The 27,662-nt window shown below is 45.6% G+C and overlaps 1 protein-coding gene and 1 pseudogene across 2 annotated transcripts in view; one reads left to right on the top strand and one right to left on the bottom strand.

Moving 5' to 3' along the window:
• TTYH1 (tweety family member 1) overlaps positions 1-27,662 on the bottom strand; it is a 154,139-nt gene that overhangs the window by 67,579 nt on the left and 58,898 nt on the right. The window lies entirely within an intron of this gene.
• Positions 19,311-19,418, top strand: LOC146044464 (U2 spliceosomal RNA; annotated as a pseudogene).

The following is a 27,662-nucleotide window of genomic DNA, read 5'->3' as shown; positions in this document are numbered from 1 at the left end:
ATGGGAAATCGAATCGGATCGCATCGCATCGCATCGTTCAATATCGTGTATGTGTACGATGCGATGCGATCCGATTTCATTACGGTGCCGTACGTAGAAAACCTGGGCGCCCAGATAGGAAACAAGTACCCAGTTTTTTCTACAATTATTTATTTATTAACAGTTTCTTATATAGCGCATGCATATTCCACAGCACTTTACAGAGTATAGTTGAGCATTCACACAGTGCCTGCCCCAGTGGAGCTTACAATCAGCGGCGTAACTATAGCACCGCAGCCCCCGTCACCGCGGGGGGGCGCTGTGCATGTGGGGGCGCCAGGGGCTGCGGTGCTATAGTTAACCCCCCCCCCCCCAATCCCCTGCAAACTTACCTATCTCGCTGGTCCCGGCGGCTCCGTTCTTCTGCTGAGGACCACCACCATATAGCACACAGTTCTCTGAAACTGTCTGCTGTATGGGGGAGGCCATTTTGTGGTGGTCCTCAGCAGAAGAACGGAGCCGCCGGGACCAGCGCGATAGGTAAGGCTGTGGGGGATTGGGGGGGGTTTGCATGGGCCGGGGGCAGGGGGGTAGGGGTGCTTGGCGGGGCGGCGGCGGGGGGGGGGGGGGTGCCCCTCTAATGGCAGGGGGGCGCCCATAAGGTAGCTACACCACTGCTTACAATCTATATTCCCTAACACATGCACACACACACACACAGACAGTCTAGGGTTAATTTTGTTTGAGCCAATTAGCCTACCAGTATATTGTTGGATTGTGGGAGGAAACCGGAGTACGGGGAGAATATACAAACTCTGCACAGTTAGAGCCACGGTGGGAATCAAACCCATGACCTCAGTGCTGTGAGGCAGTAATGGGAACCATTACGCCATCCGTACTGCCCTGCAGAACCAGTTTCAACCAAAAAAGAGATGTTTCTGGATGGTTCGGTGGGAATTGCCTGAGAGTGAAAATGTTCAATAGCAGCAGGTGATTCCTGTGAATACCACATGCCCAATACATTTATTACAGAAGATATAAGTGAATGGTGTCAGGTCTGCTGTAATGATTGCCTATTGTTTGGCGCAGGTTCCCTTTAAGGCAAGACATTTCTGTGTGCTGAATAAACTGTTAGAATGTGATTCCCTCACAGGCTTAAACACTGCATAGAATTAGGAATGACACGCCGATTCTCTCGCACATACATCCACGATGATGTAATTGTAAATCACATTCTAATGCATCTGCTGCAAGGTGGGTGGAACAGATGGTAAAAAGTCCTAATCTAGAGGGATCTTATCGCCATCCTGTGATTGCTAACATTAAAATGAGCAGTATTTTAATGAATTTTGACATATGTTGCTGTCTGTAACCTTTGATAAATGAAAGACACTTCCACAAAAGATCATTGGGGGTTATTCAGGCCTGATTGCACATCTGTGTATTCCCAGGCTGTCAATTATCCATAGACTTTGCATGTGTACGGATTGTATCACACAAGTGCGAGGCCTCCCTACACTGAAGTCCTGCACATGTTTTGATCGCTGGCCGTACGCTAGTTGATTGTCAAAGAGCCGGCACTTGGGGGTGGTACCCAGATGTTTTCTGGGAGTGTCAGGGAAAACACAGGCGTGACCAGGCGTGTGAAGGGAGGGTGAGTGACGTCAGCTCTGGCCCCGATCTGACTGCTTCTATCACAGCCGCCAAGTCATTGGATGGATTTGCAGGTAATCGCCGATTCACAAGATGTACTAAGCAATTTGCAGGCTTGCCTTATCTTAGGGCTCTGCAATTTAGCAGAGCAGTGATCCGATCTGAATACCCCCACTGACAAGATTTTATTCATCAATATTAAAGGACAACAGCTGGAGTATTGTATAATGACTCCTTTGTGACATTATTAAAGCTTGTGACCGACCAACTGTATCTGTCATTTATACTCTACTCTACAGCTACAATATAAAGTGTACCTGTATACTAATACAAATATCTAATCAGTTAATCATATGGGAACTACTAGTGTAGAAAGGCATACATGCCAAATACATCACACCACATACAGGACCTCCCAACTTTCTTATTCCCCAAAGTGAGACCTCCTGCTGCGCCATGGCACACCCACCCGAAAAGGGGCAGAGCTATGGTGCGGGTGGACATGACCCCAGGCAAAGGGGCGTGGCCTAGAACAGGGATCATGGCGTCACACATTTGGTAAATGGCCCTGCATTGGAATTATATCTATTCAAGGACTATTATATGCCATGAAGGAAACTGTCAAGTACTGTTATTACCAGCACACATTTATTTCCTCTGCCTTTCCCCACCCCACTTCAGAAAGCGACCATTTAATTTAACCAGCTCTTCAAGAGAGACAGCAGAAGAAATAATGAGCGCCTTTCTTTAGTTTTAATTACTAAGAAGCCTGCTCACCCATATGATGCTTATATTTTGTCTTTTCCTTCCAACTTTCCCTATCATTAACATAGCCTGAACAAGATAAATACAGAGCTTTGTCTGACAACATACAAGCACTTCACAGACAAAGCACCTGATACATCTTCCCTGATCAGTTAGGAAAAGTCCATAGCTGCTGCTGCCAATAGTGACATACTGACGGATTGTTGCTTGTTTCAGAAAACATTACTTTGGACCAGCCAGTACTTGATGTGCAGCAATTATCAACGAAAATAATTATTTAATGCTTATCCTTCCTCAACTTTAGCCACCCCTACCCCCTTTTTTTTGTTGCTTTACTCTTCATAAAGCAGAATGGCTCTCAATGGTCTGATCCTGAGACTGATGCATGTGTTCATCTTTTACTGAAGTCTACGGGCCAGATGCACTAAGCTTCAAAAGTGAGAGTGATAAACAACCAACCAATCTGCTCCTGCCTGACATTTTTCAAAACAGTCCGTGACATGGCAGGTAGGAGCTGATTGGCTGGCTGTTTATCACTCTCCATTTTATCACTTTTGAAGCTTAGTGCATCTGGCACAAAATGTTTTGCTGGTGTAAAGCTGGATGCTCAAGCGTCCTCTTTTATAATCTTAAGATGCTCCAATACCACTGGTGCATGCCTCTTAACTTTTCTTCATTTTTGCGGAACCGTCCATTTTTTGGGAATGTCCTGCGTCTCACCCACGGCCATGCTTTGGTGCCTTGCTCCGCTGCACTCGGCACACTTCACCTTTCCAATCTGGGTCTCTGGTACTGGATGTTAAAGTATGAAAAAGTTATAAAAAAACTCATTTCGACCTTTTCATGTGTCAACCTTTCCCATGTCAACCTTTTACTTGTGTCAACATATTGTCAATATTTACCTTTTTGACAAGGTCAACATTGTGTCAATGTCGACCTTTTGCGTGTTGACCTTTTGTGGTGTCCTATTGTCGATCTAGACCAGTGGTAGTCAGTTTCAGCATGGCCACATAGCAAAACTAATGCAAAGCATCCTGGGATGTGTAGTTCATTAACATCTGGAGGGCCGGTGTTTCCCAGCCCTGCAGTAGACCTATCAACACCTATTTTTGTACACCTTGTACATTGGTATGCAGGGCTTATAAAATGGGTGTAATACAGAGGTGGGATTCAACTGGTTCTGCAGAACCATTTTCTAAGGAGCGCTGCAGACGCTCACAAGGTACTGTAAAGCAGCTGTGACAGCCGGGAAGAGAGCTGCGTGCTGCTCGGCTGTATACACAAAAGCAGGTCTGTTTCTATTTTGAATGCTACTGCTAGACCACGAGCCAATAGGAGCTCGCAGTTCAGCAACCAATAAGAAGCGACAGTGGTGGCTCCTTATTGGCTGCGAGCTCCTATTGGCTCTCGGTCCAGTGGGAGAATTCAAAATAGCCATGGACCTTCTTTCAGTATACAGCCGGGCAGCACGCAGCTCTCTGCCCGGTTGTCACAGCTTCCCATTGTGTGCAGCTGGTGGCGGTGGTACTTACACAATACGGCAGCATTTCACTCACCCTTTACAACGAGCAATTTACTCCCCCTTGGCAACGAGCAATTTACTCCCCCTTGACAACCAGCATGTATTCCCCCTTGGCAACGAGCATGAAGCCCCCTTGGCATCCAGCATGAAGATCCTGGCATCGAGCATGAAGCCCCTGGCGCTGAGCAAAACCCCCCTAGCAATGAGCATGTAGGTAAGTGGCACTTATGTTTCAAATTTGTAATGGGCTTCATGGTGTGCAGCATAATGTGTAACTGGCATCACGGTGTGTAGCACAATGTGTAATGGGCATTACAATGTGTGGCCTTATGTGTAATTGGCATTATGGCATGTGGCTTTATGTGCAATGAGCATTAGGACATAGAACCTGCTGTTAATTTATTTGAATCCCACCACTGGTGTAATATACAGTATAGCAGTAATTTACAAAGATTATGGTGTATTGTAGTATACTGGGAAAATCCATTTCACAATATATTGCCAACAATGCTCCTGGATACAATACTAATCTTTCTTAAACTAGCTATAATACAATAGGTTGAAAACGGAAATGAACTTCCAGAAAGTGACGCCAAACGAAGGCCAATACATTGTCTGCAGTGAGGAAAAGGCCACTTCTTTATTTCTCATAGATCACCCCATGCTGATAACTTGTTATGCCTTCCATATCAATGCATAATGAATGAACAAGGGGCATAAAGACACTGAGAGAAAGCATTGACTGTCTCTAATCCATTGGCTGGGAAAAAGCCCAAAGCAGAGCAGCCTCCTCCAACCGTGTGTTATCTCGCAATCTAATAATACAGTGAATGGTTCTTTCTGACTGAATGTTAAACATGCTTAATGGAAATAACATTTTTAGAAGTGGCTAGAAATAGAAGATAAGAATTGTGTTTAGAAACAGAGAGGTTTAAAAATACAATACAGTGATGGCGTCTCCTACAGTATCATGTACGTCGTCTCCTACATGTCTCAACCTGTTATCTAGAGTTAGCAAAACCAGGAAGAACGGAAAAGAATTAACTGTTGCTTATTGTTCTATATTCTGTAGTATGCCAAGCCATTCCCCCTAGAAAACAGTTTAATGAGGTGAATGCCAGAGGTCGCGCTGAGAAAGATGGACACACTTTAACTGTTATTTTTTTATGTTATGGTACTATATATATATATATATATATATATATATATATATAGAGAGAGAGAGAGAGAGAGAGAGAGAGAGAGAGAGAGAGAGAGAGAGAGAGAGAGAGAGAGAGAGAGAGAGAGAGAGAAACCCAATTATATCCAATCTTACCTTGCGGTAAATGGCTTATTATTGGGTGATAACATGGGGAATCCGCGATAAGTTATCAGACCCACATATTATAGGCCAAAAATAGGTCTACTGGGCTGCTTAACAAGGATTTTGCTTTGTGTTCCTTTTGTACGCGAAGCAGAAGTCCAGATACTGTAAGTGCCAGCTTACGGGGCTAATGGAATAGACCTCGGGTGATCCATTAATTTACCGCACCTAATAGGTTACCGCCCATACAGAACTATGTGGTTTTCCATAGAAACATAGAATTTGAAGGTGGATAAGAACCACTTGGCCCATCTAGCCCTTTTTTAAACCTGTTACCTCAAACCATATTTGATCCTTATTTTTTTTTGTAAGGATATCAATATGCCTATCCCAAGCATGTTTAAATTGTTCTACTGTATTTGCCTCTACCACCTCTGATTGGAGGCTATTCCACTTATCTGCTACTCTTTCTGTGAAGTATTTCTTCCTCACATTTCCCCTGAATCTTCCTCCCTTTAGTTTCAGTGCATGTCCTCGTGTTCTGTTGCACCTTTTCCTGTGAAGAATGTCTCCCACCTGTACCTTGTTAAAACCCTTGATATATTTGAAAGTTTCTATCATGTCCCCCCTTTCCCTTCTGTGCTCTAAAGTATACATATTAAGATCTTTTAGTCTTTCCTCTAATGTATTTATATCCTTCTGGAGATATGGCCTCCAGAACTAAACACAGTGCTCTAGATGAGGTCGTACCAATGACCTATACAGTGGCATTATTACTTCTTTCTTTCTACTGCTGATACCACTCCCTATGCAATCAAGCATCATTGCTTTGTTACATTGCCTCCCTGCCTGAAATAGTGACACCTAGATCCCTCTCTTCCTCAGTAGTTTCCATTATAGTGCTATTTATACTATATTTAGTCCTGGGATATTTGAGACCCAAGTGCATGATTTTGCATTTTTTTTGGCATTAAACTGTAGTTGCCATGCTCTTGACCAGGGCTGGGCAATTGCGGCCCTCCAGATGTGGAGGAACTACACATCCCAAGATGCTTTGCATTAGTTTTGCTATGTGGCCATGCTGAAACTGATACAAGGCATGCTGGGATGTGTAGTTCCTCAACATCTGGAGGGCCGCAATTGGCCAGCCCTGCTCTTGACCATTCCTCTAATCTACCTAGATCAGCGGTTCTCAAACTGTGGGTCCTGACCCCCAAGTGGGTCCTGACCTTCTCAGTATGGGGTTGCAACTATTCAAAAATCTGTTGAATTGTTTATTTTAGACTCTTCCCATCATGTTATGCCTCCACAATGCTGCCATGCAGGTGCTCTCTGATGACTACACATGTTATGTGATCTTCTGCAGTAACTTTCTGGGGTCCCGTAATTATTTTTATTGTCTGGTGGGGTCCCAGAGCAAAATAGTTTGAGGACCCCTGACCTAGATCATCAATCATTTGTTTTACCCCTCCTGGTGCGTCTACCCTGTTGCATACCTTTGTGTCATCTGCAAAAAGGCACATTTTACCCTAAATTCCATTTGCGATCACTCTTGTAGGTGACTTTAAAACAAACCATTGACTGATCCTTCAGTTGATTTGTCGATTATTTTGGATCTAACTAATGAGAGCATATACTCAGAGGCGGGTTTTCAACAGGGAAACCTAGGTGCCTGCCTAGGATCCTGATGGTACCAAGGGGACCCATGATGATATCCTAGCCATCCAAAGCATTCCCAAAGGAGCACTGTGCGATTATCGAATTGAATCATTACATCACATGGACCTACCCACACTCTCAACATCCCTTTAATGTTCTTTGATAGGATAAAAAATGTTGGTACTTGTGTACTAGCACAGTGCCCACAATATTTGGTCGCACAACATATAATCGCATCGCATGGCATACACCCGATGCACTGCAATGCGATTAAAAATTGTATAAGCCCCCTATACGAGTTTAAATTGGGCTTACAATGTAAAATGCACCCCCACGCCACCACTATGAACGTGAACCAGAAGCATGGCGAGCGGCGGCGGTTTGCGTCCTACGACCTTTTCATACCCAGACTTATTACTTTACATATATTCCGCGTCCCCTCGCGGGGCTCGCCGCGCTTCGGGCGCAGTGGCTCGCTGCGCTCGCCACACTATATAAAATCAACTCCACGCCGCCATGGATAGTGGAGGTATGAAAAGGTCGTAGGACGCGTACCGCTGCCCCTCGTGGGCTCGCTGCGCTCGCCACGCTTCGGGTTCACGTTCATAGTGGGGGTGGCGTGGGGGTGCTTTTTACATTGTAAGCCCCCATTAGGGTGCTTATACAATGTAAAATTGCATTGCATCCCATTGTATGCCATATACAGTGCTATACAATTTTAACATTGTATGACATCGGGGGACATCTCGTCGCATCGCATCCCATCGCATGCCTTATGGTCTGCGATGCGATGGGCGCTGTGCTAGTACACAAGTACCAAAATGGTTGGACACACAAAAAAATGTGCCAGAAAATGTGGTAACAGGAAACACAGTAAAGGAGTTTAAAAAAAACCTGGATGCATTTATGGACACAAAGGGAATGTTATAGTTATTTGCTAGTCTGATATAAAATTAGATAGGTTGAATGGACTAACGTCTTTTTTCAACCTAAATTACTATGTTACTATGTTACTATGTATGTTACAAAATGGTTTCATCCACTGTACGTGGACAGTCCATTTGCTTTATATTTGACATGGGTATTGGGCCTACTTCCAAAAGACCTAGGGCCAGATTCTCTAAGCTTCAAAAGTGATAAAATTGAGAGTGATAAACAGCCAGCCAATCAGCTCCTGTCTGACATTTTTCAAACACAGTCTGTGACATGGCAGGTAGGAGCTGATTGGCTGGCTGTTTATCACTCTCCATTTTATCACTTTTGAAGCTTAGAGAATCTGGCCCCTAGTGCCTGATTCAGATTTGGATGCAATACCTATGATCATGCAGTTGAGCATTTATCGGAATACTATGCTTGTTTCAAGGTACTCTATCGCTGCTGTCACAAAACAATATCTCCCCTAGGGTCCCATGAGGTCTAAACCTGCCTCTACATTATACCCTTCAGTTCTTTGCAGAATCTAAAAGTAAAGAAGCAAAAAAAGGTGTAGATGTCTATAATAATAATACTATCTGTAAAACCTCTCAGAACTGGGTGTGGAACGACATGCATCAAGTCAACTTGATTGACCACGTCGACATTCATCATGTCTACACATCCCAGGAGTTCTTATGTGGTCTCAGAGGCCACAGCATCTCCTCAGTCTTTTTACAGGTCCTGGGGTTCATGGGAGAAGCAATTTCAGCAAATGGTGGATTTACCACAAGGAACGTGAGGAACCGGGTGACACTTGCTGAGGGGTTGCACAGCATGCTGCCCTGCATGAGAGCCCTATTAGGTTGCTGGTCAGATAAAGTCAGGTGATTCTTTTTTTGTCCTTGTCCTTACAGCTTATTTTTTATTTTGTAACTGGCAGGGGGAGAAGGTAATGATCACTAAACTGTGAAGGTGAAGAGGGGCAAGGTTGGGTTTACTTTGGCAGTCCTTAGACAATGGTACCAGTTTCAAAGTGAAGGGTACAGTAATGTAATGGGGGCGACCCATACACTCCCACCTCAACACACACACACCTCTGGCAGCCTAACCCCAATCCTCCTGGCAGTGCCCTATCAACAGTCTGAGAATGTTGAAATTTCACTCGGTGACTAGGGATGCCGGTCACGGGGAATTTTTTCAATTTTGTGATTCGAGATTGAATAATGCTCAATCCTGGGATTACCAGGATCCCAGGATTGGCATCCCTCATTTAAAAAAAAAATGCCCATGCACCCCCAACTGACTGCTGTGCACAATTACTTGGTCAGCCAGTCCGGCGGGCGGTGCAGCCAGGGAGCTGGGAAGGCAGTGCAGTCAGGTAGTTGGGCAGGCGGTGCGCAGGTGCCGGACTGAGCACGCCGTTGGGTGGCAGTGGAGCGAGCAGCGATGTGTGTTTTGGATGCAGCCTGCGCACCATGACCTCTAACATCATGTCACACTGCGCAGAGCCACAAGCAAGGTCGGGAACAGCCGGGCAAGCTTATGAGTGAGTGCTCAGTCAGAGGCTGCCGGCATTAGACTGCATATATTGGAGACTTCAATCCCAGCGGTTTTGGAGCCAAATCCCAGGATCCCGCCCAGTGGCGTAACTATAGCTCCGCAGCCCCCGCGGTGGCGGGGAGGCGCAGAGAAAGTTTGGGCGCTGGGGGTCTGCGGGGCTATAGTTACCCGCTGCTGTCTCTGCTGGTACCTGCCTGCCGTGCCCGGTGCCGTCACGGTCCCGACTCCCGTCTCTCCCAGCGCTGGCTAGTGGCTCCTGCTGCTATAATGAAAACGGACACTTAGAAAATGGCTGCCCCCATACTGCAGACAGTTTTCTGTCAGCAGTATGGGGGCAGCCATTTTCTAAGAGACTTTTCATTATAGCAGCAGGAGCCACTAGCCAGCGCTGGGAGAGACGGGACCGTGACGGCACCGGGCACGGCAGGCAGGTACCGGCAGAGACAGCAGCAGGGGGCGGCAAGGGGAGGGGGAGTGGGGGCACCCAACAAAATTTGCGGCGGGGGGGCTCAAAATTCGTAGTTACGCCTCTGATCCCGCCGATTCTGATCCCAGGATTGGCCACCTTAATTGTGACATTTCAGATATGGGCATAAACCAGTTAATCTCCACACATACATATAATACCTTATAATATACATATCTATGTCTACAAATCACAGTATTTTATACCTCCAGATGCAGGTTTTCCCTAGCATGCAAGTTTTTAGGATGGTTTATAGTTTATTAGTTTCTAACTTTAATATGACATATTACATATTGTTTTGAATAATTGCCACCAATTAGGTTATGCTACATTATTCTTAATTGCTTCTATGATATAATAATAGTTATTAAGTTAGGACAAATTTTTATTGATTAAACATCTTTTACTTAGTTGAACCGCACTACCTTTTAGGGAACATTGGGGCTAATTTAGCATAAAAAAATGAAGTACAGAAATCGCTTGCAGATGATTTTTGCACTTCTGTCCATGTGCAGCAAAAGCATTGTGCATGCGTGAAACCTCAATGTGCGATTGCATCCCAGAAGGATAAGTTATTGTACTCCTTTATATTGATCCTTGATGTGCTTAGGATAAGTTCCTTTCTTCCTTAGTATCGAATTGGTGAAGGAACTGGAGTGGACATTGGACCTAATTCAGACATGATCGCACCAGCAAGTGCACTGCAGCTGGGGCAGATGGAACATGTAACTGGTGTGGTATAATACCCCGACAGTCTGGATTCCGACAGTCAGTACTCCGACGTCGGAATCCCAACTGCACAGCGTGGGGAGCGCAATGAAGCCCCTTGCGGGCTCGCTGCACTCGCCATGCTGCGCTCGCCACGCTGCGGGCACGGTGGCGAGCTGCGCTCGCCACCTATTTTATTCTCCCTCTATGGGGGTCATGGACCCCCACGAGGGAGCAGTCTGGATTCCGACGTCGGAGTACTGACTGTCGGAATCCCGACTGTCGGGAACCGTCCGGCACCCCATGTAACATGTGCATAGAGATTCTCCTGTGAGCCGCCCGGCAGCTCCCTCACATATGATTTGGCACTTGATGCGCCATTTTTTACATGTGATAAATTGCATGCAAATGGGGAGCTGCAGTGGGTGGTGTGGAGCAGTGGGGCAGGCGGCGGGTGAGGAGCAGCAGTGGGCGGTGAGTAGCAGTGGAATGGGCAGTAGTATTTAGCGGGAGGGGCACGCCGGGCAGCAGCGGGTACAATTTTTTTTCGTTTAAAGTGTCAAATGACTGGTTGGCTTCTGATTGGCTGAGAGAGAGAACTCTCAGCCAATCAGAGGATGGCTGGTCATTTGACACTTAAAGAAAAATTCTAATACCTGGCATGCCCGTCCCGCTGATCACTGCCCGTCCCACTGCTTCTCACCGGCCCTGCCACTCAGCCCACTGCTCCACACCACTCGCTGCAGAGGAAAGACACGCTGAAAGGTGTGTGCCAACGGTACAACTAGCACACACCTCAGAATCGGACTGCATGTGCTGCTGATGGGTCCGATCTGACAAATTGGACCTGCAGCAGGTTCAATCTGTAGGGTCTGACCCGATGCGCACGGGACCACACATAGGGTCAGATAAGTTGTCAAACACATGCGATTTGGGCAAAATTCTCAGCCCGATCCATCGGAATCGGGTAAAATCGGCCCAAATCGGATAAGTGTATAAGGGACTTTGGGCGAGTTATTTTGTTTCTGTGCAGGGTTAACACTGTCTAAATTATTTTACACTGCAATATAGATATCAGTACAAACCCCACCCAGATCTAACTCTCTCTGCACATGTTACATCTGCCCCCCTGGCAGTGGCGTAACTAGGGCTCTGCAGTTGCGGGGGGGGGGGGGGGGGCAGCAACACAAGTGTCACAAGACAATAACTGTCGACAGCTGGAGGCAGGAGAATCCCGGGGGCTGAGTTGCTCAGCAAAGTATGCAAAGGTATGGGGGGGGGGGGTGCAAAATTTCTAGTTACGCAACTGGCCCTAGGTGACTTCTTCCCTGACTGACAGGCTCATATAGCCTTTCCCTTAGTTTTGTAAAAGGCCCCATATACTACAACGATATGTCTGACCCTGAAGTCGGATGCAATTTCCTCCCGGGAGTGTCTTTTTTGCATAAGATATATCTCATGCGATTGATCAAGCCAAGATAAATCACATAACATATATCTTATGGTATACAATTGTACCATAAGATGAATCTGATGGGCTAGATTAGGGGGCCAGAGGGACTGGAAATGTCTGTCATATTTCCTGCGGTAAATCGCATGCGATTTATTGCATGTACAGAAAACACTCTATTTTCCATAAGATTTCATGCGATTCTGATCAATCAATGGTGATACGAGTGATCTAGGGCTCCTATCCGACACTTACGGGACCTTGCATCAGATTGGTGGAAATTACATACGATTTGCCACTTACAAACGATATATCGGACTGAAACATCGAAATTTAATGAAATTGTGCAAATAAGTTGTAGTGTATGGGGGCCTCTAATGGTAGAACATTAAGCGTGTATTAACATGTTCTAATATAAAAGTTGGGTATCACTGACATTTAGCGTAAATTAAGTCATATTAGTACATGTTGGTATAATAAAACACAATGGTACTTGTTTCCTAGCACGGCGCCCGACGGGTTGATCGCATGCCTTAAGTTTAAGGTACCCGATTTTATGTCAATTACCAGTGTATTTGCCGGTGAAAGACAAAATCGCGTTGATCGGGTCCATCGCGGCCCATTATAAATGGGCCGCGATGCGACCGACTTGATCAACACGATTTTCCCATAGAGAATAATGTTAAATTAGAAAATCGCGTTCATCGGGTCCATCGCGGCCCATTATAATGTTAAATTATTTTTAAAGTTAAAATCGGGTTGATCAACCCGAGTTTACATAGGTAACAATGGGAAATGGGCCAATATGGCCCATTTCTCATTGTATAGGGTTAGAAAGTATGGTTAATGGCCCCCAATTGTTAACGCCACCCCACTATTGATGCCAACCCGAAGCGTGGCGACCGCAGCGAGCCCGCGAGGGGCGGCGGTACGCGTCTTCCGACCTTTTCATACCCCCACTATCCACATCAGCGTGGAGTTGACTTTATATAGTGTGGCGAGCGCACCGAGGGGACGCGTATACCTGAGAAGTTATGCGCTTCCCCTCGCGGGGCTCGCTACGCTCGCCACACTATATAAAATCAACTCCACGCCGACGTGGAAAGTGGGGGTATGAAAAGGTTGGAGGACGCGTACCGCCGCCCCTCAGGGGCTAGCTGCGCTCGCCACGCTTCGGGTTGGCGTCAATAGTGGGGTGGTGTTAACAAGGGGGGGCCATTTCAACCATCGGGGGGGGGGGGGTGCTATTAAAATGGGGGGTTTTGGGGCTTTTTACATTGAAATCAATGTAAAATCGGGTCTCAGGGACCATTTTACATTGATTCCAATGTACAAATCGGGTCGGTCGCGTCGGTCGCATCGCATGCGATTTGGTTGGCATGCAATGCGATCGACGCGATTTTTCCGACCCGATCAATACAATCAAAATTGTGGGCGCCGTGCTAGGAAACAAGTACCAACGCAATAACTAAATAAGTAGTAACACATATTCTGCAACAACACATTCTGGTTCACTTGCAGAGGCAAATTCCTTCTCAAATGGACAAAACCATGTGCACTGCAGGTGGTGCAGATACTGTATAACGTGCAGATAGAATTAGATTTGGGTGGGGTTTTTCTTCAAAGTGAGATCTATATTGCAGTGTAGAAATAAAGCAGTCAGTATTTTCCCTGCACAGAAACAAAATAAGTCACCCAAATATAATTTGCCTCTGAAACTGAACCATAATAAGGCCCATACAGTAGTAACAGGGTCGGCATATCCTCAGTTGTTATTATTGTTACAAAGATTTCATGACGCCATATTATATATAGGGGGGTATTCGATATGTGCCGATATATCCCACAGACCTATTTAATCTCCAACTATCCAAAATGTTCAGACTGTTATAAAAACATGTGGATTGGCAAGAAACTCACCAATCCACAAGTACTGTGTTGAAAGCGGGTGCAGATTTAACAATTTAGATGGATTTGCATTGGTGAAAATGTGTCCGAAAGCAGCCGCATTGAATAGGTACCATACGTGCCAATATTTCCGGGTATCGAAAATATTGGCACACTTTAAATACCCCCCATGGGGTGGTGAAACATGTAGCAATGTACATGGAACATACTTATACAGACAAGCACAAAACTTTGAAAATATAGTAAATTACATAAATACGGTGCCCAGATTACACAGATGGAGAACACAAAGGGGACCTGTCTGCAAGAACTTACATTCTATACTCTCACTCCAAGAGTTAGCACGTTCTGCTTCCTATCTCTGAAACCTCTCTACAAAACTTCAAACAGTCTCTCAAGACTCAGTTCTTCATCAAAGTCATCTCTCACCATAACTCCCTGTTCCACACTCACTTCTTCCCCAACTGTTTCACCCCTGTCTGTCTATCCCCTCACCCCAATCCTTATAATGTTCTCATGAGTAAGACCCTCCCCCCTCATCTGCTTTTCCATCTCTTATACAATCATCTACTCCATACTAATTATTACAACAGCACCTTACCCTTGGACTCTGCCACCCTGCTGCTTATTTCAGTGACTATGTTCTTGTCCTGCATCATCTTGTACTGTAAGTAGGTGCGCGGAACACTTGTGCTGCCATATAAATAAAGGATAATAATTCTAATAATAATAACAGTTAAATGGGTGGACACAAGGGAATATGTATCAAACCTTTGAGAGAGATAAAGTGAAGACGTTGCCCACAGCAACCAATTCACTTCTATTTATATCTATATTTAGAAGTTATCTAAATTTTGAATGTGTTGAATCCCACCACTCATCACAAGAATTACTGCATTTACTTATGCCATATGCATGAATATTTTGGCAAAGGACAGCTTACTAACCACCACAATCCTAACTGTGTGGAGTTTGTATGTTTTCCCTGTGCTTGTGTGGGTTTCCTATAGGCACTTCCGTTTCCACCCACAATCCCATGAAAAGGTTAATCCTAGTGGGTAAGAGTGTTTGTGTGTGTGTGTGTGTGTGTGTGTGTGTGTATGTACATGGGCAAACTAGACCAAGGGCTAAATAGTTTTTATCTGCCTTCAAAATGTATGTTTCCATGTTTCCCGTTGAGAGCTGTCCTTTGCATTGTGGACCTTCCAGGTCGGTGACGTGGTAATCCGTCAGAGCATGCAGCATATGATACAATCGCCGTTCCCAGGAACGCGTCGAAGACCATCTGGGGGTGGGGGTGGCGGTGCGGTGGCCAGCAGCAGGATAGGGTCTGTAACATGGCAGTCAGGAGCTGAATTGCTAACATTTTATCACTCTCCAGTTTGGAAACCTCAAATGATTTGGAGGTGATAATAGTAGATGAAGAGTTCTTATATCTAACTGGCCTTTCAAAGAACAGACTATCACCACTGCAATCCATTGTAAATTCTGCTGCTAAGCTGATCTTCCTAGCAAGACGCTTATTGTCTGCTGATCTGCTCTGCCAGTCCCTCCATTGGTTACATAGTTACATAGTAGGTGAGGCTGAATAAAGACTTGCGTCCATCTAGTTCAACCTCAGGCTTGTCTACCCTCCCGGAATGGCTGGGAGCCTCCCGGAAATCGGGTCTGCCTCCCGGCCCCCCAGGAAGGTAGGCAAGTCTCCCGCTTTGTGGTAATAGCCCCCGCTCCTCCCATGCCCGCTGACCCGATTTCCGGGAGGCTCCCAGCCATTCCGGGAGGGTAGACAAGCCTGAGGTTGAACTAGATGAACGCAAGTCTTTATTCAGCCTCACCTACTATGTAACTATGTAACCAATGGAGGGACTGGCAGAGAAGATCAGCAAAGATGGTGAGCAAGAACAGAAAAGTGCAACTTGCAAGCGCTGTTTGAACCCGGCGCCCGAAGTCTTGCGAGAGCCGAGACCCGGAAGTGACCGAGTAACACGCTGTGACACGCACGGAAGAGGAGAAGGGAAGCTCCAGGGATCCACCAGGAGACGGAGATATCCCCACCAGCAGCCGCACCTGATCCCCAGCCGAACCGTAAGTCACACCACACACCAACTGCAATGCGGGACGCCGCTAGCAGTTCACCCCCAACAGACATTTGACTTTACAAACGGTGAGCCAGCAGAGAGGGCATAGGTGTTCATAACCTATGTGATTGTAAGGGGGTTCTCACATGAATCGCCCGAAGCCCATAAGGCACCTCCCTGCTAACCCTACCAACATTAACTCTCTCACCCAGACTTTTTTCCCTGCACAAATCACCAGGAGAGACCATAGGCCCTGCGTCAGGACCTACGGTAGCTAAAGAAGTCTAGTACAGACTCTCTCAAGTCCCTTTGGGAAATCTCCACTGGTGACACTTGTCAAGGGAAATCCCCCACTCCGGGGACCCCCTATAGGTGTAATTAAAACACCACTTACTACCATTCAAGGTACCCACTTACCCCTAGGGTAATCTAGGTTCCAAACCCAGTTATCCCAATAACACCAGAGTCTGGTGCCCATGCAACACCTTTTTCATTTTATCTAATAAACCTACTTTATTTTACCCACCTCCTCCGCTATCCTCTAAATTCTTTTCACACCAACAAAACTCACAGATTTTGTTACTTATTCGTACCCATGGATGTTTTTAACCAATAAATGTTTATCCAATCTTATATTAAACGTATTTATAGTGTCTGCCGACACCAATTCTCCAGAAAGAGAGTTCCAAAGTTTGACTGCTCTGACTGTAAAGAAGTCTTTTCTTCTAGAGATGAACAAAATATTTTTTCTTCTAATCTAAACTCGTGCCCTCGCGTCCTAGATTCCTGTCTAGCAGAAAAAAGGGTGTTTGACAGTTCCTTATATTGGCCCCATATATATTTATACATGTTGAGCATGTCCCTCCTTAAACGTCTCTTCTCTAGTGTAAATAGTCCCAAATTGCTTTATCTTTACTCGTAGCTTAAATTCTCCATTCCCCTAATAAGCTTTGTTGCTCTTCTTTGGATTTTTTCTAATTCTATGATGTCCTTTTAATAGTGTGAGGCCCAGAATTGTACTCTGTATTCAAGGTGCGGTCTAAACAATGATTTGTACAGAGGCATAATTACTTTTGAGTCCCTAGTTTCCATGCCCCTTTTAATACATGCTAGAATTTTGTTGCCATTTTTTGTTGCTATATTACATTGAGCACTACACCCCAGTTTGTTGTCTATTTGGACTCCTAGATCCTTTTTGAGTACTGAATTAACCAATTCCTCCCCGCTTAGGTTACAACTAGCACACTGGTTATGTCTCCCAAGGTACATGACCTTGCATTTATCCACATTGAACCTCATCTTCCCAGGTCTGGCGCCACCACTAGGCATTTGCCTAGGGTGCTGGGCATTGGAGGGTGGTACTGAGCCGCTGAGGAGAGGTACCATAGAGAGGTACCATAGAAAGCAGGGAGCAGGTGAGTCAGTGAGCTTCCCTCTCCCCCCCTCCCATCCCGCCCATGAATCAATGCCGCACCTCCCCCCCCCGTGCCGCAGTATCGTCCGCACACACCCCCACCCCCGGAGCTCGGGTAGCACTGAAATCCCCCCCAGAGGGGAGCGGGGCGGCGCGGGGGGTGGATTTGCCTTGGGCGGGTGGGGGACTTGCACCGGCCCTGCATCTTCCACTTTTTTGCCCACTCATCTAGATTGTCAAGATCATTTTGAAGCATGGTGACATCTGATGATTTAATAACTCTGCTCAGTTTTGTATCGTCCGCAAAGATGGATACATTGCTGAGTAACCCCATCCCAATATCATCAATAAAAAGGTTAAATAAAATGGGCACTAGAACCGAACCCTGTGGCACTCCACTTAGTACTGTTATCAAATTGGATACGGCACTGTTCATAACCACTCTTTGTTCTCTATTACACAGCCAGTTCCCTACCCATCTACAGATATTTGCCCCTAATCCCAGGTCCTCCATTATATTTATCAACCTCTTGTGTGGTACTGTGTCGAAGGCTCTAGCAAAATCTAGGAAAATCACATCTACACTGTTTCCATTTTCAAGGTTTTTGATAACCTCTTCATAGAAACCAAGTAGATTAGTTTGGCATGAACGACGATTTTGCCTGTATTTTACTGTATTCAATTTAAAATACTTCTACCAGTGGTGGTTTTTACCTATGGGCTGCAACCCCCCCCCCCCCCCCCCCCAGGTAAAATCCGCCACTGTAGTGAAGCCAGATGCAGTCTGTGATACTGCACTGGCTTCACTGTGACTGGCAGTGACTTCCTATTGGAAGTCCGACCTGCCAGTCACAAAGGCAGTCCCATTGGGAGGTGCTCCCTCCCTCCGGGACGCCTTTCTGTGGGCTGCCGTGCAAAAACGGTGAGTGCGCATGTGCAGTACCTATATCAGTACTGCGCACGTGCTGGTCCCAGTGCCTGTCATTTGTATTGTACAGGTGCTGGGACCAAGATTCCTTCTATGGGCTGTTGCCGAAGCAGCCCATAGAAGTTGGCTGCTTGCGCAGTACAGATGTTTATACTGCCCATGTGCCAGTATTGCTGCCTGTCATTAAAGCACAGGTGCCAGCGACCCAGTAGAGAAGGCGGTGGCTACAGCTGTGGCGGTGGTGACAGGGGGAGGGGGGTGCCTGAATCGCGGTAGAGGCAGCCCCCCTCCCCCAATCAGGTACGAGGCGACACTGACTTCTACTCACATACAAAGCTATTAACCATACTGCACCAGCATATATCTCTTTACACATCACAAAATATCTCCCATCTCGGCCACTCTGCTCTGTTTAAGATTTGCGTCTCTATTCTGCACGGATCTCTAGCTTTCATCTTTCATTGGCTGCTCCTACCCCATGGAATGCCCTTCCACGCACAATAAGACTCTCTACTAGCCTTCAAACTTTCAAGCGTTCCCTGAAAATGCACCTCTTCAGGCAAGCCTATCATATTTAAGTACCACACGCATAACCCTCGGAGGCACTTATGTATTATATAGCTTCTCTTCTGGACCTGCAACTTGGTGGGACTGCTATGCTATTACTGGTGCCTGTCCTTCTGTTTCCCTCCTATGCCCCCATAGATTGTAAGCTTGCAGCAGGGCTCTCCTACCTCCATGTCTGTCTGTTGTTACCCAGTTTGTTTTATCACTGTCAACAATTGTAAAGCACAACATAATCTGCTGCGCTATATAAGAAACTGTAAATAAATAAATAAATATATCACTGATATACACCTGTACAAAATATAAATGTAACCTAAATTTCTCCCTCTGACTCATGGTGGGAAATGACCTATGACCTGTAGGGGTCCTCTGCCGAGACATCCACCTCCTCCCTCTACATACTTCCTTTATCACGTTCCCTCCCATCTTCCCCTTGTCGCTTCTCGGCCTTTTGGCTAAGATCAAGTGTAGTATCTGTTCTTATCAGTTGGGTCTGGACCGCCCCCCTGGCAGAGAATAGAGAAAGGTTGGACTAAACCACCTTGCTACTGAGCTGAGGTGCTGGAATCCCTCATGTTCTGGGCGGGTGCAAAGTCTCACTGAGTATCTTCATCCTGCCGTAGGGGGGGGAACACACTCTCCTACTGGTAGGGAGGGGAGAAGCATCGGGCCTAGTAGATGGGGCTCTTGTTCGGGGGTCTATAGCCTCTGAGGGAGAGTCACTCGAAAAGCCCGGTCTAGTATCCAATCCCAGGAAGACGGGAAAAGCTGGGGCCGAGTAGATTGCTCTCTGGTTCGGGGGTTCCCAATAATCCCTCGGCCAGAGAGACAGCGAAAAGCCCAGCCCAGTACTCAATCCCTGGGAAAGGGGAAACGTCGGGACTGAGTAGGTGTTTTCTTCTCCTTCAGTTGGTCTATTCGGCCGCTGCGGGGGAGACTCATCGAAAAGCCCGGTGGAGTATCCATTCCCATGCCGGGGGGCCGGAAAGGGCCTGCTGGTGAGGCGGAGAAACACTTGGTCGGACGCTGACTGGCTGGCTGCTTGGAGTCCGAGGCTGCACTGTGCCCCCGGGGAAACTCGGGGGTGCCGAACATGCACGGGTGATCCCAAAATCACCATGCACTAGTATGGCACTAGCACTGCGCACTTTCCCTCTAGGTATGCGCTTCACGTCCTTACCTCGTCCTTTTGGATGAGGTAGGACAATTTTTCACACCCCCACCCTGGCCTTCTGGCTAGGGTCCTATATTATTTATTTCTCTTCCCCCTCTCACGTTTGTCACTTTTCACGTTCCTTGTATTTTTTTGTAGTTTGTCACGTTTTTTTTGGGTAGTGTGGTCGACCCTTCTGGGCCTTCCATTTCCCCAATGTGCCGAAGCTCTCGCCTTTTGGGGAGAGCTTCGGTCCCCCCCGAGGACGACCCCGAGCCGCAAGGCGGAGGGAAGTCCACTGCGGGTCTCTCCAAAGCATGGGCTGCGGAGGACCCACCGTCCTAACCCTTTCGGGGGTTGAGGAATGAGGGTCTCTCTAAGCTTCGGCGAAGAGGACCCACCGTTCCCTATTTTCCCCTCTTCGGCCTTATGGTTGAGAGGGGTTAGGGGAAAAACGGGGCCCTGTCTCTTCGGAGACGGACCCATTTCGATCGCACGGCCTCCTTTGCACGTGTTTAGGCACAGCACTGGTGGTGGGGAGCACACCTCGGGCTCCTGAGTTTCTTCAAACCCATCTTCCCCTTGTGTCCATGGAAACAAGCTTTACAACTATGTGAAAGGACCCATTGTTATGTTAATGGTTCCCTATTCTTTCACCGTAGGAATTCTTGGTGGGAAAATGATAGTGTTTTAAAGATGGGAGGAGTAGTAAAAAAGAAAAAAAAAAGCTTCTTTTCTTTTCCCCCAGACAGTCAAACTGTAACCCATTCAATTGGAGAAGACTGTGGGAATGCTATACATTTCTGCCTTTCACTTTTTTCTTTTATCCACCTGTTCAGTCCTTCGCTATTCACCTTACTTGATCTTCTATATTTGGATTTTTATATGTCATGATCTAATTCTTCAGCTTTAACGCTCACAATATACAAAATATGTTAATGCACATTTGTGTCTCCAAAACACTGCCATCTGTTGGCAGTAAGTGAAACTACATCTCTTTCTCTCTCACACATGAAAAAACACAGAGGCAATCACAAGGTAGCAGACTAGCTTTCAAAGCATTTGCTAGGCAAATGATGGGCAATATGATGCACTTCAAGGCCACACTGGGTAGCCCTCTAACCTTTAAAATGACTACATTAGCTTTAATCTCAATAGTAAATTTGATTAATACAGGCTTTTAATGAAGCATTATAAGGTATGACAATTAAACACATAAAAGCACAAATGAGCTAGTTACTGCAATTAAAGGCATGAGGGTTTGCATTTGGTAACAGGGCAGTCACTATACCTGGAACATTCGGTAACATATGCAAGAGTGTCTGGATATAAAATCACATGGACAGCATGTATGGTGTAAGGGTAGCATTACTGCATGGGCATTGGTTCAATTCCCACCACAGCATACTTGCCCTCCCTCCCGGAATACCTGCGAGGCACCTGAATTGCGTCATCGTAGCCCCGCTCCTGCTATAAATGCCTGTTTTACAGCACTGAAGAGTAGGGTGTTGGACCACGCTGAGAAGATTGTGTCACCACGTATACTGCTACTAGCCACGCCCCCCTACCCCCAGGAGAGGGAGCGAAAAAGTAGGCAAGTAGGCACTACAGCCTAAAATTTGTGGAGTTTGTAAATTCTTCCTGTGCTCAAGTGAGGTGGGCGGTCCAGGTGTCACATCTTAAGAGGCCTCTATAGCGGGGGGAGTTGCCACAATGATGAGATTGCAGCCACCATGCCCCCCAATACCCCCTCATCTTTAGTGCCACGCTCCCCAGCCCAGCACCTTGTGATGCGTCACACTACCACACACCACGTTGCTGACCTGGCTACTCTCGCACCTGGAGAGAGGACCTAGGAAGTCCACAACTGCCCTATAAAACACAATGGACTATTTATGATCTTTATAGATAACTGGCATTAAAAATATAAATCTATTGCAGCATTTAATATAAACCATTAATATACTCATGTGTAATTGCATGAGATATTTATAGTGTAATCAAACTATTTTTTCACTGTGACTGAATTCCAAATGGCACAAACGTAATCATGGAATGTCAAGTCCCACATCTATATGTGGGGTAGATGTATGAAGCAGTGATAAGGGAGGAGAAGTCATAAAGTACCTGGTACAGTACTTTATTATCAGCTGCCAATCAGCTCCTGACTGCTAAGTTATAAGCTGGGGTTAAAAAGGGATAGTCAGGAGCTGATTGGCCGGTGATAAAGTACCAGGCACTTTACCACTTCTCCTCCCTTATCACTGCTTCATACATCTATACATCTCTATCACTTACAAATTCTAAGCTTGTGTACATCATATACATTAATTGGAGCATCCAAGTAAGAAGAGAAAGCATTGACCATGCTGATGAGTAATTATTTCCCTTTACAATTGCATTGTGGGAACCTTCTGTGTACCATGGTGCATTGATAATCTTCAAACAGATGTCCAGCAGTCTTTGTGATAATGTCATTGAGGCAAGTTTAAGGTCACAGGCACTTATATACCATGACATCCTGTAAGTGTGGGAACTGTCTCATCTTTAACTGTTTGTTCTGTAAAAGTTTTCATCTTTTTCTTAACAAAAAATAAAAATCAAAGTCAATCATGTGAAGAAAGTAAAAATAAATAAATTACTCGGTAGGAGCAAAATTTTGGTATTCTGCAAAGATTACAAGAGACAGACTTGGGTTTTTGATTATCAAATAAATTCTGCCTTAAAACATGTAGAAAAAGCTCATTCTCTATGTTTAAGATTGAACTAAGGGCCCTATTCAGACCTGCTCGCTAGGCTGCGTATATTCGCTGCCTAGCAAGGTGCATGCTTACCCTACCGCACGAACCGTCGGGGTGGGCGCTGACATCATGTGACATCATCAGCACACCACAAGCAGGCATGGCCATGCCTGCATCCGCTGGGGACTGGCCAGCGTTTCATGGGCCTGACAACCATTTTTGTGGGCACGCCCATGAAAGTTGGGTGGACCCCAGGGACCACTCCCAGCCTGTCACTCGTTTTGCGAGAGCGCAAACGAGTGAAAAACGTGCATATGGGCACACCCCCATCATCGGAGACGGGGACGAATTTGGACCTGAACGAACAGGTCCAAATAGTGCCCTAACTTTTACCAAGATTTCTTGAAGCTAATGTTAGCAACAGTCCAAGCAGCATCCATTGCTGTTATTTCGAAGGGTCTGCTGTATAACAATCTATGAAAAGATCACGTTTTTAAAACTTGCCTAGCTGCTCCCTATAGGGACCCACGATCCCTCTCCAATGGCTGCAGTGACTGTGACACAGATTTATGCTCCCGCTGCATCCCCCTACTGTCTACTGCAGCATCCCAGAACCTGGAGACTCCGGGGGCGGCATCCTGCCTCTTATGCATGACATCACACATAAAGGAGGCCGGGAGCGCTTGTTACAGAGCTAGCGTAAGGTATTCCTTTACTTACTGATTGCAATGCGTGTGAGAACGGACGGGTGACTGAGCATTAGCAAATATTCCTGAAAAATATTGCATGTCAATTTTAATGGGCATATTACATTTTTTCAATAAATAGGACACAGGGGGAGAAATGTAATAGGATGAGAGATTCAGAAAGGGAATGATTTGGTAAGAAATCTACAGTTAAAGCGGCAATCAATTACACTGCAAAATCAAACTGGTTTTGCAGTGTAAAAGAAAACCGATGGCTGACTAAGCACAGAGGTGATATAAACCACGGAAGGGTTCTGTGATGCTGTCACTTTAAGTAGCATGTTTAGTTTCTATGAGATCTGATGAGGAAGGGCTTAGCCAATAGGGGTAAAAGGGGAGGCGTAGGCAGGCTAGGAGAGGGCAGGAAGTGGTGTGATCGGCCTCTTTGTGAAGTTTTTTTCCCTCCCTCCCTCCGATCCCTATGTTTTGTATTCGTCAGCGGTAAAGAACGGTCACCTGTGTATACGTAGTAGTATATAGTGGGTACGCTTTCCAGACATCGATATGTCATTAGCCCATAGTCCTGGATGGGAGACAGCTTAAACCACCTGCACGAATGGGTTGCTGTGGGAGAGTTGATCACCAGCAGTGTGTGGTTTGTGTGTTGTGATGTTAACCCCCCTGACCGTTCTTTAATGCCGTCATCTTCTATGGTCAGATCATAGTCGAGTTGTCAATCAATAAATATGACATTCATTTTGAAACGCCAGCACTTGTGTCCGTGTCTTATTTTAGTGTTGTTTTAAGGGGTTAAGTTTGATTAAAGGTTTCGTTTATTAAAGTGTATGCATAATAATACCGGATGGTGAGTTTACGATTGGCGCTTTAAAACAAATTGGATATTTCTTACCGAATCTCTCACTTTCTGAATCTCTCATCCTATTATATGTCCCCCTTAGTGTTTGTCTTTCAGCACCTCTATTTAGACAGGTCTCATAGTGTACCTTCAGATATTTGTAGCATTTACAGTGAATTTCCAACCTTGGCTAAGGTGCTATTTTTTGTGAGCAGTTCTTAAAGGGCTGCCTGTCGTCCCAATGTAGGTCACCCACTATAGTAAAAGATATATTTTATTGTATCTCATCTAGTGTGTAAACGCAATATCGTTAAACGCATACAGGAGGACAGTCAATGCCGCAGAAAAAGTCATTGGCCAACCATTGCCTAGCATGGCAGACAGTTTTTTAAAAAGGAGAAAAGGGTACTTATGTAGTTTGCTAGTTTGCGTCTGAGACCCCTGCTTCGCTCGCCCACGCTGCGGGCTCGGTGGCTCGCCACACTATTTAAAATCAACTCCATGCCCACATGGATAGTGGAGGTATGAACTATCCATGTTGGCATGGAGTTAAGTTCCTTTTTTTTAACATAGTTTGTGGCGAGCGTAGAACCCGGAAGTAGAACGGCGCCATGCTGGCGCCGTGAAACTACACAAGTACCGAGAAAAGTTAAGGCTAATAAAATTATTTTAGATCCTAGCCATCCTTGTTATTCTCTTTTCTCCCTGTTGCCCTCTGGGAAAATTTATAGGTGCTTTGGTTGCCGTACTAGTCATTGCAGAATAGTTTTTTCCCATCTGTTTGCATTTTTTTATTTTGCAGTGACAATAAATGATGATTTGATTTGATTGCTTGCGATCCCCTCCCTCATCCTGCCTGTACAGATGAGGGAGGGCCTTATTAACGAGGGCAATGCTTCCCCCCCAATCACTCCCCTCCCTTCTGCAATTGGCAAGTGTGTACACATTTGCCAATGCTGGCACTCCACCAGGTCCCCGCCACCAATATCGCCATGTGTGTGGGGGCTTTATACTTGTCTTTGTTGTTTCTTTTATGGGTCTAGAACTGCTGCTTAGAATGATTTATGATGTAATACTCTCCACGTTTTCTTTGACACAATTATTTGTCTAATAATGCCATTACCTGTGACACGCAGAAGCAATAATACTTTCCCTAATGGACTCTGGCATTCTTTCTTATGAATGGCATCTCTAGAGAACAACAATGATATCAAATTGTCACAAAACACTACAACTCCAGGTTATTGCAATCCCAATGACATAAGCACAACTTACCCTGGCAGAATAAACATCACTCTCTCATATTATTGTTTCTCAGTGTACTGTAAATACTGACCTATATTATGCATACATATGTAAACTGTTGTCGTATACAGTATGTGTACTTAGCAGCATTTCTGATAACTGTAACAAGCAAACTGCTAGGAATATACTGAGTCACAGTGCTAGACTGCTCTTCTGTTTCATACAAACTAGTGCTTGAACGTGAAATAAGACAAAGAAATGAGAGGTTTTCTTTTGTGCTGCATTTAATTTAAATTCATCCACAGCCCGCATCTCCCCTCTGGTCTCTTCAGACTGGTTGCACAGAGAATGCATTGTCTAAGCTTGTGAATATTGTGGCGTTATTTGAATGGGCCACTTGTTCATGCAGGAGGCCAAACATTCGCTCTCCCTCATTCTATCACAGTACGCAGTTGTGGCACAGCTCAGTGCAGCACTCATGTTGACCCAATACAGCCCCCTAAATCCTCCACTCCTTCAAATGCAGGCCTAAGAATAGAAATGACACTCACTCACATCACGCAAATATTCCGGACTGGTTATTATATTAATTGCAAACCTTTTACAGTATAATTGCTGTACACCACATTTTACAAAACAGCTTGAAGGCAGGGACTGAATAGAGGTCCTTGGAAACAAGTGTTAATTTAGGTGACTGTCTTCTCTTGTTGGTTCACCAGTAGCACACGATCTGCTGTACGCTATAACTGATTAACACAGGGTTGCCTACCCTCCCGGAAATCGGGTCCCCCTCCCGGCACCCCGGAAAGGGGGCAACCATCCCGCATAAACCACAATCTCCCGCGATCCGCCCTTCGGTGGGGGGGTAAAATGAAGCCATCACGTCATTTTAACCCCACCCCCCGCAGTGCAATGCCTGAAATACCGGCATTGCTAAAATGACGCAATCACTGTAGGCACGCCCCCAACAGGAAAACCCCTCTGTGGCTCCACCCCCAATCTGCCTCTTTTTAACTCCTGCCCCCCTGCATAACAGAGCTGGCTGCCCTCTTCCGGAAGGCAGCCAACAAAAGTCAGCAGGTATGGATTTACATCCATCCGATGCTAGACAGTAATAGGACTTACAGTCCTTGCAGTAATGTTGTTTCATAGAGTGAGAACAGACACAGCACTGTTTCAAATATCTGCCTGAAGAGGAATATTATGTATTCTCCCTATGGTGTCTCTATATAGTGTTGAGTTCCAGCTGAGTCGCCATATTTTAATAATAACTACTTTCTGTGGACAGAGTTGTACACTACTGTATGTTGGTATTAGGTAGTGTTGTGCTCTGTCAGCATACATTCACACTATATTTACACTATAGTACAGTAGACTGTCTGTCATACATCCGGCATCCGGATAGCTGAGTGTGTTAGAAATAAGGAACATGAAAATTGTCAAGTACTGGAAGGAATTGTACTGTAGTAACCATATGGGCAGGAAAATACAAATGAAGGCATGTTACATTGGACCATAAATGGGTTAAAATGAAGGGTGATGAGGGTCGAAGAGGTGATTATAGACAATGAAGAAGTACCAAAAAAATGACACATAGACAAGATGAAACGTATGAGCAAGGAGCATTTAAAAGCATCCTTCCCATTAGTATCTCACCGTCTGAGTTTTTAGACTGAAGGAGCACTTTCCGTTTACTTTTAAGGAACTAGGTGACATGGTGCCCGGAGCAAGAGTATTTTTTAGAGCCCCCACCCCAGTAATTTTTCCTTCTGATAGTAATGCCCCTTACACATTATGAGGCACACCATAATGCCTGTTACACTTTACGCCACACACCATAATACCTATTACACATTATGACACACACCATTATGCTTATTTCACTCCCCCCTATTACATATAATCCTACACACACAGTTAGGCCGCTAACACCATTTTATGTCCCACACAAAAATGGCCCTTACAAATGATGTCCCACAGTAAGGCTTCCAATTACTTTTTGCCAGTGCTGCTTACACACACATAATTTACCCTACTTGCTTGTTGCCAGAATGTTACATGCTCCATGCCAGGGGTTTCTTGCTCATTGCCAGGGGTTACATGCTC

This window comes from Crinia signifera, chromosome 19 (assembly GCF_055691185.1).
Source record: "Crinia signifera chromosome 19, ASM5569118v1, whole genome shotgun sequence".
Lineage (NCBI taxonomy): Eukaryota > Metazoa > Chordata > Amphibia > Anura > Myobatrachidae > Crinia > Crinia signifera.
Note: the sequence above shows the minus strand (reverse complement) of the source record. Positions and strands in the feature narration are given on the sequence as shown.